The following is a 14997-nucleotide window of genomic DNA, read 5'->3' as shown; positions in this document are numbered from 1 at the left end:
AATTAATTCTCCCCAAAGTTTATCACTACCAATTGTATTGATTTTTAAAAATATTCGTGTGTATTTATCATTGATAAGTGATTTGTATGTTATTTGTTAAGTGAAATTGAGTCTAGTCATAATATTCACTTATAAAAATGAGTGAAGATGAAGAGGATGTATTTGCATGTTATTTATTAATATACTAAATCTAAAATAAAAACTATCAAAATAATTAATTTACTTGGTAAATAATCATTTTAATGATAAAAAGGAACTTAATTTTGTTACATTATCAATGTATTTATTTTTTTTACATTATCAACCAATAAAAATATAGTTATACCTTTTGGAATGATTATTACAAAAGTTAGCAATTTTTAATTACATATCAATATATAATTAGATTATTGTAAAAAAAAAAACATTTACAATGTGAGTATGCTATAATTAAATAATCTTAGATGAAAACTCAATGTGAAGCAAAACCTTGGAAGTTATTCTCCCCATAGGTAACGTAGGTGGGTGACAGGGTGAGATTTGAGGATGCTTCCCTTCCCAATTAGTATCTCTAGTATTTGGATAAGGAAACCTGAGAATAATACTTGCACTATGAGAGCATACATTGGCCAAAAGGTCGGTTTGCCCATTTCTTGGAAAGTAGAACCTTTTGCCCCTTCCCATGAAAGAACATACTTTTACTACATCTTTGCTTTTCTTAGCTCATATTATTATTCATAGAAGTATCATATCATCACCACACAATGATTGACACAAACAATTATAACTTATATCCTTTAATCAAATAGTTTAGGATTTAAGTATTAATGACATATATTATGTTAAAAACTAATTAACATATAAATAAATTAATACAACTATAAACTAACTTTTATTGAGACAAACTAACTTGCTCCTGAAGAGTTTAAAATCCTCATGTGTAAAGCCAAGTACTTAAGACATTATCTCCGGTTATAATTTTTATCTTTTGAAAAGACTAGTTTAGGTTATTCAAATTAAATATTTAGGATTATGTATTGTTTACTTTATGTAAAATACTTAGCGTATATTTAAAGTAATTTATTGTTAACAATATTGCATAGTTAAAATATTTTAAAATAATATATAGTTAAAAATGATAAACATATATTACCTACATAATGTATGTATAAAACATCTATAATTTCACAAAGTATAGTTATATAAAAAATTACATGGAATAGCTTTTTTTAATATGCATTAATGATATTTAAATGTATTTTTTTAACTTCATATACTTAATAATTTTATTAAAATTTTAATATTTTTATTTAGACATGTTAATTAAATTCTTAATACCTGTAAAATATTTATAATTTCCATTTATTTTTTATTTTATAAATTATTTTTTAACTACTTTAATAAATTTATTTTAAATATAGTATATTAAAAAAATCTATATTTGCTATGTTATAATATATATTTAATAATCTGTTTTAATATATTAGAAATAATGACAAGTTGAATCATAAATCAAGAGGGGGTGAATTGGTTACAAAATAATTTTTTACTTCAAATGAAATTTTTTCACAAATACCTTCATTAATCCAAGAGATTAGATGTGTTATAAGTGTTCTTTGATTCCTTAAACTCAATCAAACACTTACCCAATGATGCACAACAATTATTCAAAGTTCAAAGGATAAGAAACTTATGCAAGAAGCAATACAAGAGTTTAAAGATCAGAGAAAAAATGCACACATAATTTATACATGTTCGATTTTAAAGAAATCTACATCTAGTTGATCCAAGTAACCCAATTGAATCTTTCAACTATAACCTTTTGAGTTACAAACAAGTTCACAAGCAAATACACTCCACAAATGGCTAAACTCTTGAAAACCTATCAAGAACTAAACTTACATGTAGAAAACCCACTACATGCAAATCATTGAGAAACCTACCCAATGAAAAATAAAAAAACAAAATACAATTAAGGAAAGATTTCACCTAATCTGTGAAAGATATAAAAGTTTTGAAATACTTCCTGTGTAGTCTCAAATTACTCTTCATGATCTATGCCAAGATCCATTTAATCTATGTGAAATGATGTTTTCAATCAAGGATCAAGGTGGTGATGACACTCCATGGTTGTAGAAACTCAATGGAAATGTAATGAAAAATATGAGAAATGGTGTCACACACTAAGTCCTTTTAAAAACTCATTTTTATAGTCTCAAAACTAAAATAGTCGATTACAACTAAGAGATATTTGACTAAATTATTCTTCACATCATCTGGGTTTTTTGAAGAGCATATAATTAATTATATTAACATTTAATTGATTGTTTGCGAATGTGAAAAACTTCTTCAAAATCAGATAGTCGATTAGACACTTAAGATAGTCAACTATCTTTTAGTTATTCTCAATTTTGAGAAATTGAAGGCTCGATATCATTGACTATAATAACATATAGTTGATTATCCTTATGCAAAGTTGAAACTTAGTGATTTTAAAAGCTAATTTAAGAATTTCAACTCTTTAAGGCTTAAGATCAATGATCAATGCAATGTTCATCATGTTTGAAAATATTGATCTACTTCTCCTAGTCTAGAATGCATGTATGCATAAATATCACACAAATCAAACATTTTAAGTATAAACTATCATACTAATAATGACTATGGTTCCTTAAAACAATTACATCATCAAAATAAACAAGAGTCTTCATTTTCATCTTCTCTTCATATTTGACATATCTTATACAAATGTTATCAGTATAAAAATATAAGTATATCATCCGTGAAATGTTAATAAATTATATAAAATTATATATCGTGTTTTATTTGTTTGAAGGAGATTTTGGTATAGAGATAGGATTTGAAGAATATAGGAAAAATATATGAAAGAGTACAAAGTATACTAAATATATATATGCTTAACTGATTAAACCTTGATAGCAAGAATTCCAACATGATTAAATGAAAAATAATTATGAAAGAAATGTTTTGGTCGGATACCCTTACAACGTTAACCAAAGCATATGCTAAATGATTTGAAATTGGTCATTGCATGTCTCTTATCTTTACTAACAAAATTATGTCTAAGGTTAAGGGATTTATCCAAATAGTTCTTTTTATTATAACTAAAATAATTTTAAAAGATAATTTATAAATGTGTAACAAAAAAACACTTTAAGGATATTTTACTAATGTATATTCTTGTGTAATACTAAAAGAAAAAGAAAGTTTTGACACATAAGAAACTTTGACATCTGAAGTTTGTGGATTTAAGTCTCAATAATAGTTTTAGATCCTGGGAATGTGAGTTGCATATATTCATCCTCTAAAATTTCCCCCATCATCACACTTAATTTTGCGACAATTCTTTGCAACCAATACTTATTGATTTGCAGTTGATTTTCGTCTCATTCTATTGGAACACAACCATGTTTTGAGAGTTAAAATACAACATTAAACATGCCATTGAGTTCCAACACAAGTAGGTATAAGTGGATAATAATTTGGTACAAATTTTTACCTTTTCATGGTTGTAAGTTCCAAATTGTCCTAGTGTCAATTCCTCACTTTTTATGCTTGGTGAACAACTTTCACATTCATAGGGAGATCTCTTAATGCCTAGGAACTAGTTAATTAGTCACAACTAATTTACTGGCAATATGTTTAATTTTGAGGATTGCATATTCTTGGTTTTGAAAGCTAGAAGTCTCAAAGACATTTTCGTTAGCCTTGTCTTACTCTCTACTCATCAAACACTGTCATACCAGTTTGGGCATGCCACAATTTTGTAGGGGTGTGAAAAAACCAATTTGGGGAAAAAATCAAATTGACCTGATTTCGGAATGGTTTAAACGGCTTGATTTGCTAATTGAATTTGTGAACTGATTTATCAAATCAGTTCAGAACAGAAATTGATTTTAAAAATCTAGTTCGAAACCAACCTTATTTTTAAAACTAGTTTTGAACCAGTTATGAACAAGTTCAAAACTGAAAAACGGTATTTAAAAAAAAAACTAATTTTCAATTGCTTTCTAATAAAATAATCCAACTGACAGTGTAACAAATATTATGATAGCAATTAACAAATCAAATAAAGTTAATAAGAACAACAATAGTCTTATCTCAATAATTTCCTTCCATTTTTCTCGAATCAGATAAAACATATCTAAGCATAGTGTATGTTTTGTTACACAATAGTGACAATAGTTAAAGCAAGAAACATATGTCTCAAATGTTATGTGACCAACGAAAGGATATGTACCAACAAAGGCACATGAGTAACTTATTGTTGAGAATATGAATAGGATATATTAGGGGTAAAATACACTTTAGACAAGAAACTTATAGTTTCATATTTGAATGAAAAAGCAAGTGGAAAATTAACAAAAGTTAAAACATAATTATACTTACTTATCTGGATGGAAATGCTCAACTCTTAGGTCCTCATCCCAAAGAAAAATATAATCATATTCGACAGCTACTTAGGGTGTAATGTCTCTAATTACTCTAGAATACTATTTTTCGACAAAGTAATTAGATGTAAATCCTTCAACTTCCGATAAAATCCAAATTGTTTAGTTTTGTGCAAATTAAATTATTTGAAAACTCAATTAGTCTCTAGGATATGATATCTAAACTTTTAGAGTTTGTAATACTACTGTGTGAGGTATATTTGCCCTTAGCAAACATATTTTATGCATCAGGGCCTATGGGCCACCAACTTAACTTGCATGGTATATGGGCTCTGTTGCCCATTCAAAATGCAAACTTTTTAGCCCAAACCTTTAACCCATGGGTTAAATATAGAGTCTGTGGGTCCTTAAAGGCATTTTAAGCCCATTGTAATTATTTTTTTGGTGTTTTAAAGTTTACCAAGATCAAAGCAGACCTCAAGATTCAATGAGTATGTATAGAGGTATTTATAAATTATTCAGTAGCAAGGTTCTCACATCTGCAACAAAAATCAAACCCACGTTCTTGTGAAATATAAGCTCATCCCTTAACAACTAGATCAACCTTTGTTAGTAAACTACTCTAGTCTAGTATTGATTAAGTATTATTGTTTGCATTAAAGTTTTATTGTTTAATTTGGTCTCGCTAATATTGATTAACACATGGTAGGAGTGCAACAATGGCCTAGCTCAAGCCCACTAATGGGATTGAGATTCAACAAAAAGTTATAGCAAAAAGGCCTTTAACACAATCTTCATTGATCTAGGGAAAAAAACTATGACGGGGTGCAATAAGAAGCTATTTGACATGAACATTTTTAAAATATCTGCTTTCAAACAATAAAACATTTCTTTTTATCTATAAATTAGTAAATATTGATGCACCTGGAGGTGGTCTAAGACAATACATTCAAGTTTTTTGCCTACACCGGAGAGAACCTTTGAAATATGCTTAACACCCTGTAAAGCAACAAAGTTGCTGAATGAAAGTACATTCATATAGAAGGGGAATACACCTAGATAAGGTTTTATATATACCACTTCTCCAACAGTGTTAACAAGAAATCAATGAACTGGTGGGCTAGTCCTTGCACCACCCAAAAGGCGTAGAAAATCCTCTTAAGGTAACGAAACAAGTCCTAGTAATGGAAGATGGAAACAAATGAATTAAAGGGTAATAACCAAATAAATAAATAAACTCATAACTGTTATTGAGTTACCATGATTTATAACCAAAGTAGACAAAGAGTTGAACTTCTCCTAAAATGTGTTCATGGCATCATACCACTGCCTACACATAACTGATAATGATGTTCGAACAACCTCAGTCAATTAGAAGCTTGTTAAGCTACCTAGTAAAGCTCATTTTTCCTATATAAAGGTAAAAGAACTAAATCATAGAAATAAAAGGCAAACAAAATGTCCATTGTAAAGCATGACCACATCAATTTCATTTGCATTAGTCTTGAAGACATAAAGATTTTACATGTTGCAAGAATAAGAATGGTTGTGTTCCATTGTAAAGCATGACCACATCAATTTCATTTGCATTAGTCTTGAAGACATAAAGATTTTACATGTTGCAAGACATAAAGATTTCATTTCTCACATAATGTTTACCTATTCCAAAATATGGTTGTGTTCAATGCTAAGAAATTTAGACCATGCTCATTGTACCTATCCATTTGAATTTCACTCAAGTCATCACCAACTTTAACAAGTTCTCCAGAGCACCTGACTATCAAATGACAAAGATCTTTTGATAAAGAAACCTCGTGACTAGTAACAACATCAACTTCCACAAGTTGAAGGTTCAATACTTTTCTTCAATGATTCATTCATGCATGATGCATAAACACATAATGAACATGGAATCTCACTTTCGCCGCCTACTTGTCTAAAGATGGAGTGAGAAGAATTAGATCTACTAATTCATTAATCTTTAATCTTTTGGCAGAATTTCAAACGAAGATAAAGATAGCTTGTCATCCTTGATGTAATTCTTTTGCTGCTTTGATTGTATTTTAAGTTGCTCCTCTCATATTTCAAAATTTTAAAATACTCATTCACATGTTAATTAATTGACTAGATAATTTCAAGCATCAAACTATAGTTTAGCGTTTTCCTAATTCTATTCCAACTAAAGGGAAATGGATCAGCCAATGAAGTCCAGTGATCAAAATAAAAGGAGAACCTATCTTGTGTATTGAAGCATTTGAAACTCTGTTAGTCATTTCTGAACCATCACGAGAAGTATGAAAAGTGAGGTTGTGCATGTTTTAAAACACCAGCCACCATAAGAAGTGACGTGAATCTTACGGGGCAGAAAGTTTGATACAAGATTGTTGACGAAGAGGGACGCCATTTCTAGAGATGGAAGATAAGTCACAGTGACGCCATAAGGAATCAACCTTGATAAGTCAGAATTTGGTTCAACAGGAACCCTGAGAGAAGCTTTCTCACGTATTTGAAAAGAATGCCAAAAGTCCTTCATTCATTTTGACGAAAGTATATATAGTTCACCAAACCCTAAAAAGAAATAAATTGGTGCAGCTGAAAAGGCATAGGTTTCAGTAACAACCACCAATTTATTTATTTAATTGCAATAATTAAATAATAATAAAATAAAAATAAAAATTATGGAAACATGGGCCTTCAATCGTCATCAATGGCAGCTATACAAATGACCAGCCTTGTCTCTATGACGTGTTGAGCCTGTTTAAGTCTATCTCTGGTCATGGGCCCTTCAAGTGCTTCATGGTCCTTGCCCTTAGTTGTGTCCTCATCACTGTGTTGGGCCTTTTTAAGTATGTCTCTGGTCATGGGCCCTTCAAGTGCTTCATGGTCCTTGCCTTTAGTTGTGTCCTCATCACTCCCTCCTTCTTGAAAAGGATTTGTCCTCAAATCCAAGGCTTCTCCATCTGCATCAATAAGAGATAAATCAGACACATTGAAAGCGGCACTTACATTATACTCACTCAGCAAGTCAATCTTGTAGGCATTGTCGTTGATCTTCTCCAACACTTGGAATGGTCCGTCTCCTCTAGGTTGAAGCTTGGACTTCCTGTGTTCTAGGAATCTCTCCTTCCTTAGGTGTACCCAAACCCAATTGCCTGGTTCAAGCACAACTTTCTTTCTGCTTTTGTTGGCTTGCCTTGCATAGCTCGTATTTTTCTTTTCAATTTGAGCCTTCGCTTGCTCATGCAGCTTCTTCACATACTCAGCTTTAGCATGTGCGTCCTTATGCTTAAACATAGCAATGTTAGGCATAGGCAACAAATCAAGGGGAGTCAAAGGATTATATCCTTATCTCAAATATTGAACAATTAGTTGTGCTATGGACAGTCCGATTATAAGCAAACTCAACATGGGGAAAACATGCTTCCCAAGATTTAAGATTTTTCTTTAAAACAGTCCTAAGCAGTGTGCCTAAAGTCCTATTGACTACCTTAGTTTGACCATCAGTTTGTGGGTGACAAGTAGTAGAAAACAAAAATTTAGTACCAATCTTACCCCACAAGGTCCTCCAAAAGTGACTAAGGAATTTTGCATCCCTATCACTGACAATGTTCCTCGGTAATCCATGAAGCTGCACTATTTCTTTGAAAAACAAATCTGCCACATGACAAGCGTCATCCACTTTCTTGCAGGGTATGAAGTGTGCCATCTTAGAAAACCTGTCAACAACAACAAACACAGAATCCTTTCCATTCTTTGTTTTGGGCAGCCCCAAAACAAATTCCATAGATATATGTCAATCCAAGGATATTCAAGAACAAGCAAAGCAGTATACAATCCATGAGGTTTAACCTTAGATTTAGCCTTTTTACACACAATGCAATGATCACAAAACTTATGCACATCACGCCTCATATGAGGCCAAAAGAAATGCTCTTGCAAAATTTCCAGGGTCTTTTGAACCCCAAAGTGACCCATCAAACCCCACTCATGTGATTCACTCACAAGCAACTCTTTAATGGAACACTTAGGCACACAAATTTATTTGCTTTAAACAAAAATCCATTATGCCTATAGTAACCATTTTCAGAAAACTTTTCACATGCAGCAAAAATTTCAGCAAAGTCCACATCATGCTTATACATGACTTTCAAAGACTCGAGACCAAACAGTTTAGTCTCAAGCATAGCAAGTAAAGCATGTCTCCTAGACAACGCATCAGCCACTACATTCCCCTTCCCCTTTTTATGTTTGATGACATATGGAAATTGCTCTAAAAACTCTACCCACTTAGCATGCCTCTTATGTAGAAGCAAGCTTCATGATGAATCAAGATTGATTCAAAGAGTTTTGATGATAACAAAGATGATGACAAAAAAACTCAAAAATCAAGAACACTTCATGATAAAAAAGATTCAAGATTCAAGAATCAAGATCAAGATTCAAGACTCAAGATCCAAGAATCAAGAGAAGACTCAATCAAGATAAATATTAAAAAGTTTTTTCAAAAACTAAGTAGCACATGAATTTTTCTCAAAACCTTTTACCAAAGAGTTTTTACTCTCTGGTAATCGATTACCAGATTATTGTAATCGATTACCAGTAGCAAAATGGTTTTCAAAAAGCTTTCAAACTGAATTTACAACGTTCCAATTAATTTCAAAATGTTGTAATCGATTACAAGTATTTGGTAGTCGATTACCAGTGTGTTTGAACGTTGAAATTCAAATTTAATTATGAAGAGTCACATCCTTTCACAAAAAAGCTTTGTGTAATCGATTACACTGATTTGGTAATCGATTACCAGTGATAGTTTCTGAACAAAATCAAAAGATGTAACTCTTCCAATAGTTTTCACGTTTTTCTAAAAGTTATAACTTTTCCAAATGGTTTTTAAGTTTTTCTAAAGGTTATAACTCTTCTAATGGTTTTCTTGACCAGACATGAAGAGTCTATAAAAGCAAGACTTTGATTTGCATTTCAATTATTTTTTTAACAATTCTTTTGACAACAAACTTTTGCTAATTGATTTCTGAATCTCTTTGAACTTCTTCTTCTTCTTCCTTACCAAAAGCTTTGCAAAATTTTATGGTTTTCCAAACCTTGAAAACTGTGTTATTCATCTTTTTCATTCCCTTCTTCCTTTGCCAAAAAGAGTTCGCCAAGGACTAACTGCCTGAATTCTTTTTATGTCTCTCTTCTCCCTTTTCCAAAAGAACAAAGGACTAACCGCCTGAATTCTTTTGTGTCTCCCTTCTCTCTTGTCAAAGAATTCAATAAGACACAGTCTGAGAATTCTTTTGATTCTTCCCTTTCCCATATACGAAAGATTTCAAAGGACTAACCGCCTGAGAATTCTTTTGTATCCCCACTCACAAAGTTTCAAAGGTTTAACCGCCTGAGAATTTTGTCTTAACACATTGGAGGGTGCATCCTTTGTGGTACAAGTAGAGGGTACATCTACTTGGGTTGTTGACTGAGAACAAGAGAGGGTACATCTCTTGTGGATCAGTTCTAGTGGAGGGTACATCCACTAGGTTGGTCAAAGAGAACAAGGGAGGGTACATCCCTTGTGGATCTTTGCTTGTAAAAGGATTTTTACAAGGTTGAAAAGAAATCTCAAGGACCGTAGGTCGCTTAGGGATTGGATGTAGGCATGGGTTGTTGTCGAACCAGTATAAAAACTCTAGTGTGTTTGTCTCCTTTTTCCTTACTCTTTTAATTTCCGTTGTTCACTTTAATTCTTGCTTTTACTTTTGGTTAAGTTTCTTGTTTATTCTTTATTTCCTTAACAACATAGTAAAAGCCTAAAAAGAGTAAATTTTTAATTAGTAAAGGTTTAGAAATAATTAATTCAAGCCCCCCTTCTTAATTATTCTGAGGCCACTTGATCCAACATCTTATTAAGCTTTCCTTGTCCTTTTAAGTACTTTAAGGACTTGTGATCACTATGGATGACAAACTCTTTGGGTAACAGGTATTTCTGCCAATTTTGTAAAGCTCTAACCAAAGCAATAGCTAAGGGTAGCGGCTCCTAACTTTTCACTAAAATAAGCAATTGGGTAACCCTCTTGCAACAAAACAGCCCCAATACCCACATTTGATGCATCACACTCAATTTCAAATGATTTTGAAAAATTAGGCATAGCAAGAATGGGTGCATTAGTTAACTTATGCTTGGGGGCAACAAAGGCCTCTTCTTGTTTCTTACTCCATTTGAAACCCACATTCTTCTTAACAACTTCAGTTAGAGGTGCAACCAATGTACTAAAATCCTTAACAAGTCTCCTATAGAAACTTGCTAAACCATGAAATCCCCTCACCTCACTCACGGTCTTAGGTGTTGGCCATTCTTGGATGGCCTTAACCTTTTCCACATCCACCCGTACTCCTCAGCACTAACAACAAAACCCAGAAACACCACATGATCAGTACAAAAGGAGCACTTTTCTAGGTTGGCATACAATTGTTCTTTCCTAAGCACACTTCAAACAGATTGCAAATGTTCAACATGCAAATCAAGACTAGTGCTATAGATAAGAATATCATCAATGTACACTACCACAAATTTTCCAATAAACTCCCTTAAAACATGGTTCATCAATCTCATGAAAGAACTAGGTGCATTAGTCAAACCAAATGGCATAACCATCCACTCATACAAACCGTATTTTGTTTTCAAGGCAGTTTTCCATTCATCTCCCTCTCTGATCCTAATCTGATTATAGCCACTTTTCAAATCAATTTTAGAAAACACACATGCACCATACAGTTCATCAAGAAGATCATCTAACCTGGGGATTGGATGCCTATACTTAATGGTGATGTTGTTTATGGCTCTACAATCAGAACACATCCACAATGAGCCGTCCTTCTTGGGTACTAGAATGGCAGGTATAATGCACGGACTTATACTATCTCTCATCCAACCTTTGCTCAGGAGCTCGGACACTTGCCTTTCGATCTCCTTAGTTTCTTGTGGGTTGCTCCTATAAGCTGGCCAATTGGGCAAGGATGCTCCTGGAATGAGATCAATGTGATGCTCAATTCCCCTCAATGGTAGCAAACCATTCGGTACACTTGCTGGAAACACATAATCAAAATTCTGCAGAAAAGACTCAATACCAAAAGGCAATTTAAATTCATCAAATTGGTTAGCAGACAACATCTGACGTTGACAAAATGATAAATAGAGGGGTTGTCTCGCACAAAGCACCCTTCTTACCTCCCTTTCTATTGCTAAACAAAGCTGTTTGCCCTCAAGTGTTTTACTCTTTTTGTTTTCTCTCTTTTCCCTCTCAAGTGTTTCACTCTTTTTCTTTCCTCTCTTTTCCTTCTCAAGTGTTTCACTTTTTTTCCTCTCAAGTGTCTCACTTTTTTTTTCTCTCATTTTTATCTGATCCTCACAAACCTCTCTAGGAGATAATGGTTTGAGAACAATTTTCTTGTCATCTTGCTTGAAAGAGATTTTGTTGGTGAAGCCATCATGCACTGCCTGGGTATCATACTGCCACGGTCTTCCTAACAGCACATGGGTTGCTTCCATTGGGACCACATCACACAACACCCTATCATTATATCTCCCAATGGTGAGACACACCTCAACCTATTGAGTCACTTTTACCTCTTCATCTTCACTAAGCCACTGAAGTTTGTATGGCCTAGGATGGGGTTTAGTCTCCAAATTCAGTTTGGTCACTAACCTGGAACTTGCAACATTGGTACAGCTCCCATCAACAATTAAAGAGCACAACTTACCATTAATGACACACCTAGTGTGGAAAATATTTTCTCTTTGGTTGTCATCCAGTGGCTGCATCTGATTTCCCAACAGCCTTCTCACCATCAGCATATCACCCTACATAGCTTCCTCCTCATATTCTTCTTCTTCCACTTCTTCTTCACTGATTTCATAATCACTAGTGATTTTTCCATCAGCCTCCATGATCATGGTCCTCCTGGTTGGACATTCAGAAGCAATATGTCCTCTGCCTAAGCATTTGAAGCATTTTATGTTTCTAGTTCCAATATTGGATGAGGAAGTTGAAGTGTTATGTTTGCTTCCACCAACACTGGACGCTCTTGACTTTCCATGTGGGGATGTTGCTGTTGGGCTGGACGAATTACCTCCCTCCTTCTTGGATCTGTTGGCCCAGTTCTGGTTGTAAGTATTGAGTGAGTTCCTCCTTGTTGCACTTTTTCTTTTAATTTTTTGTTCAACTCGTAGTGCCTTATGTAGCAAGTCTTCCAACTCCACATACTCCTGTAATTCAACAAAATCTCTGATTTCAGGGTTTAGACCATTCAGAAAACGAGCCATTGTGTCTTTGGATTCCTTTTCAATGTTGGCCCTCACTAACGCCATTTCCATCTCTTTATAGTACTCTTCCATAGTTAAATTCCATTGGGACAGCCTTTGGAGTTTCTGTCGCATGGTTCTGTTATAGGTAGTGGGCACATACCTTTTTCTCATCACCCTTTTCATCTCAGTCCATGTATCTACCTCTCGCCCTCCCTCTCTCAGCATTTCTCTCTATTTTTTATGCCACCAAAGAAGGGCATAGTCGGAGAATTCAGCTGCTGCTAGCTTGACTTTCTGCTCTTCAGTGTAGTCATTGCAGGCAAATACATGTTCAATCTTCATTTCCCAGTCTAGGTAGGCATTTGGATCACTTCTGCCTTTGAAAGGAGGAACATTGAGCTTTACTCCCTCAACCCGGTTTTGCCTCGATCCGTCATTACCACCATTATTACCTCTGTTCCCACTTGTAATCCGTCTAGCATTCTGATTCACTTGGTTCTCCAATAATTCTAGTCATTCAAAGACCTCCTCATTGTTACGGTCCAGCAAACGTTGCATCTGTGCATTCATCGCGTCCAGACATACACTGAGCTTTGTCCAACTGATGATACTGATCACCACCACCACCACCACCTGCTCCTACCATAATTCAACAGAAAAGTTTGCAGTAAAAATTATTAAGGTTTTAGGACCTCACCAAACTCTACTCACATGTTTATCTCAAATGGTAGTACACTTGTGTTTGATGCACTCAATAGGCTTTTGTGTAATGTATTCCCTCTTGCCTTTTACCACTTGTGTTCCCTCTTAAGTTCCTGGATGGACCAAATTGAACTTATAAGAAGGTTGCAACAATGATTAGACGCACAAAGAAGTGACGCTCCAGAACTTAACAAAATTAACAGAAACACAATTAACAGTGACTATCCTAAACTAAATCGCACGTAGACTTAGGCAAACTTGGGGCAAAGACATAAAAAAAAGTTCAAGGACATAAAAAGAACAAACAGATAGGATTGACAACAAGGAAACTATGCAATCAACAGAGAATAAGACACAGAAATAACAAAATTGACATGCAAATTTCAAATGACCATAACTTTTGCTACAAATGTCCGTTTGAGGCCCACTATATATCAAAATTCTCAGAATTGAGAGGAGAATCCTTGCGCAAGTCCCATGGTGCCACAATTTTCCCAAAAAATGCCTCTAACTACCTTAATTTTGTGTTCAAATATCAAACACTCAAATTTCTTCCAAACTTTTTTTTTGTAACTATTTTTTTAACAATCATCCAGATATTAGAATTCATTAAATGAGTCAATAGGCAATAAACACATTGGGCAATTTGACAATTTAGCAATTTGGCAATTAGTCAATTTTTACGCAAACAGAATTTGAATAGGCTGAAACAATTCGACAGGCACAAACAGAATACAATAAGAAAATGAGAGCAATGAACAAAAGACAAAACGAAAATAGAAGACAAAACAAAAATGGCGAGAACATAACAAAATGAACAGAGTACAAACAAAATACGAATAGAGTAGCAACGACAAAACGAACTTAAACAATCAATAAAAATAAACGAAATTGACAATCAATGAAAACAACAGCATAACCTGTATCAAGAGCCAAAGCTCTGATATTAGATGACGTGAATCTTACGCGGCAGAACGTTTGATACAGGATTGTTGACGGAGAGGGACACCACTTCCAAAGATGGAAGATAAGTCACAGTGACGCCACAAGGAATCAACCTTGATAAGTCAGAATTTGGTTCAACAGGAACCCTGAGAGAAGCTTTCTCACGTATTTGAAAAGAATGCCAAAAGTCCTTCATTCATTTTGACGAAAGTATATATAGTTCACCAAACCCTAAAATGAAATAAATTGGTGCAGCTGAAAAGACACAGATTTCAGTCACAACCACCAATTTATTTATTTAATTGCAATAATTAAATAATAATAAAATAAAAATAAAATTATGGAAACATGGGCCCTTCAAGTACTTCATGGTCCTTGCCCTTAGTTGTGTCCTCATCACTGTGTTGGGCCTTTTTAAGTATGCCTCTGGTCATGGGCCCTTCAAGTGTTTCATGGTCCTTGCCCTTAGTTGTGTCTTCATCAAGAAGTTATAATATTAATCGCAAAAAGAAACTAAGAAGCAAATAAAAAATAAAGGTAACAAAGAAACAAACAAGGCTAACTTGATATTAATGTTTAGTATTAATTATTTGTTTATGACAAACAATGACTTACAACTTATAGGGAATATGCCAAATATACTAAAAGAAATGTTTCCAT

Source organism: Glycine soja, chromosome 11 (assembly GCF_004193775.1).
Source record: "Glycine soja cultivar W05 chromosome 11, ASM419377v2, whole genome shotgun sequence".
NCBI lineage: Eukaryota > Viridiplantae > Streptophyta > Magnoliopsida > Fabales > Fabaceae > Glycine > Glycine soja.
Note: the sequence above shows the minus strand (reverse complement) of the source record.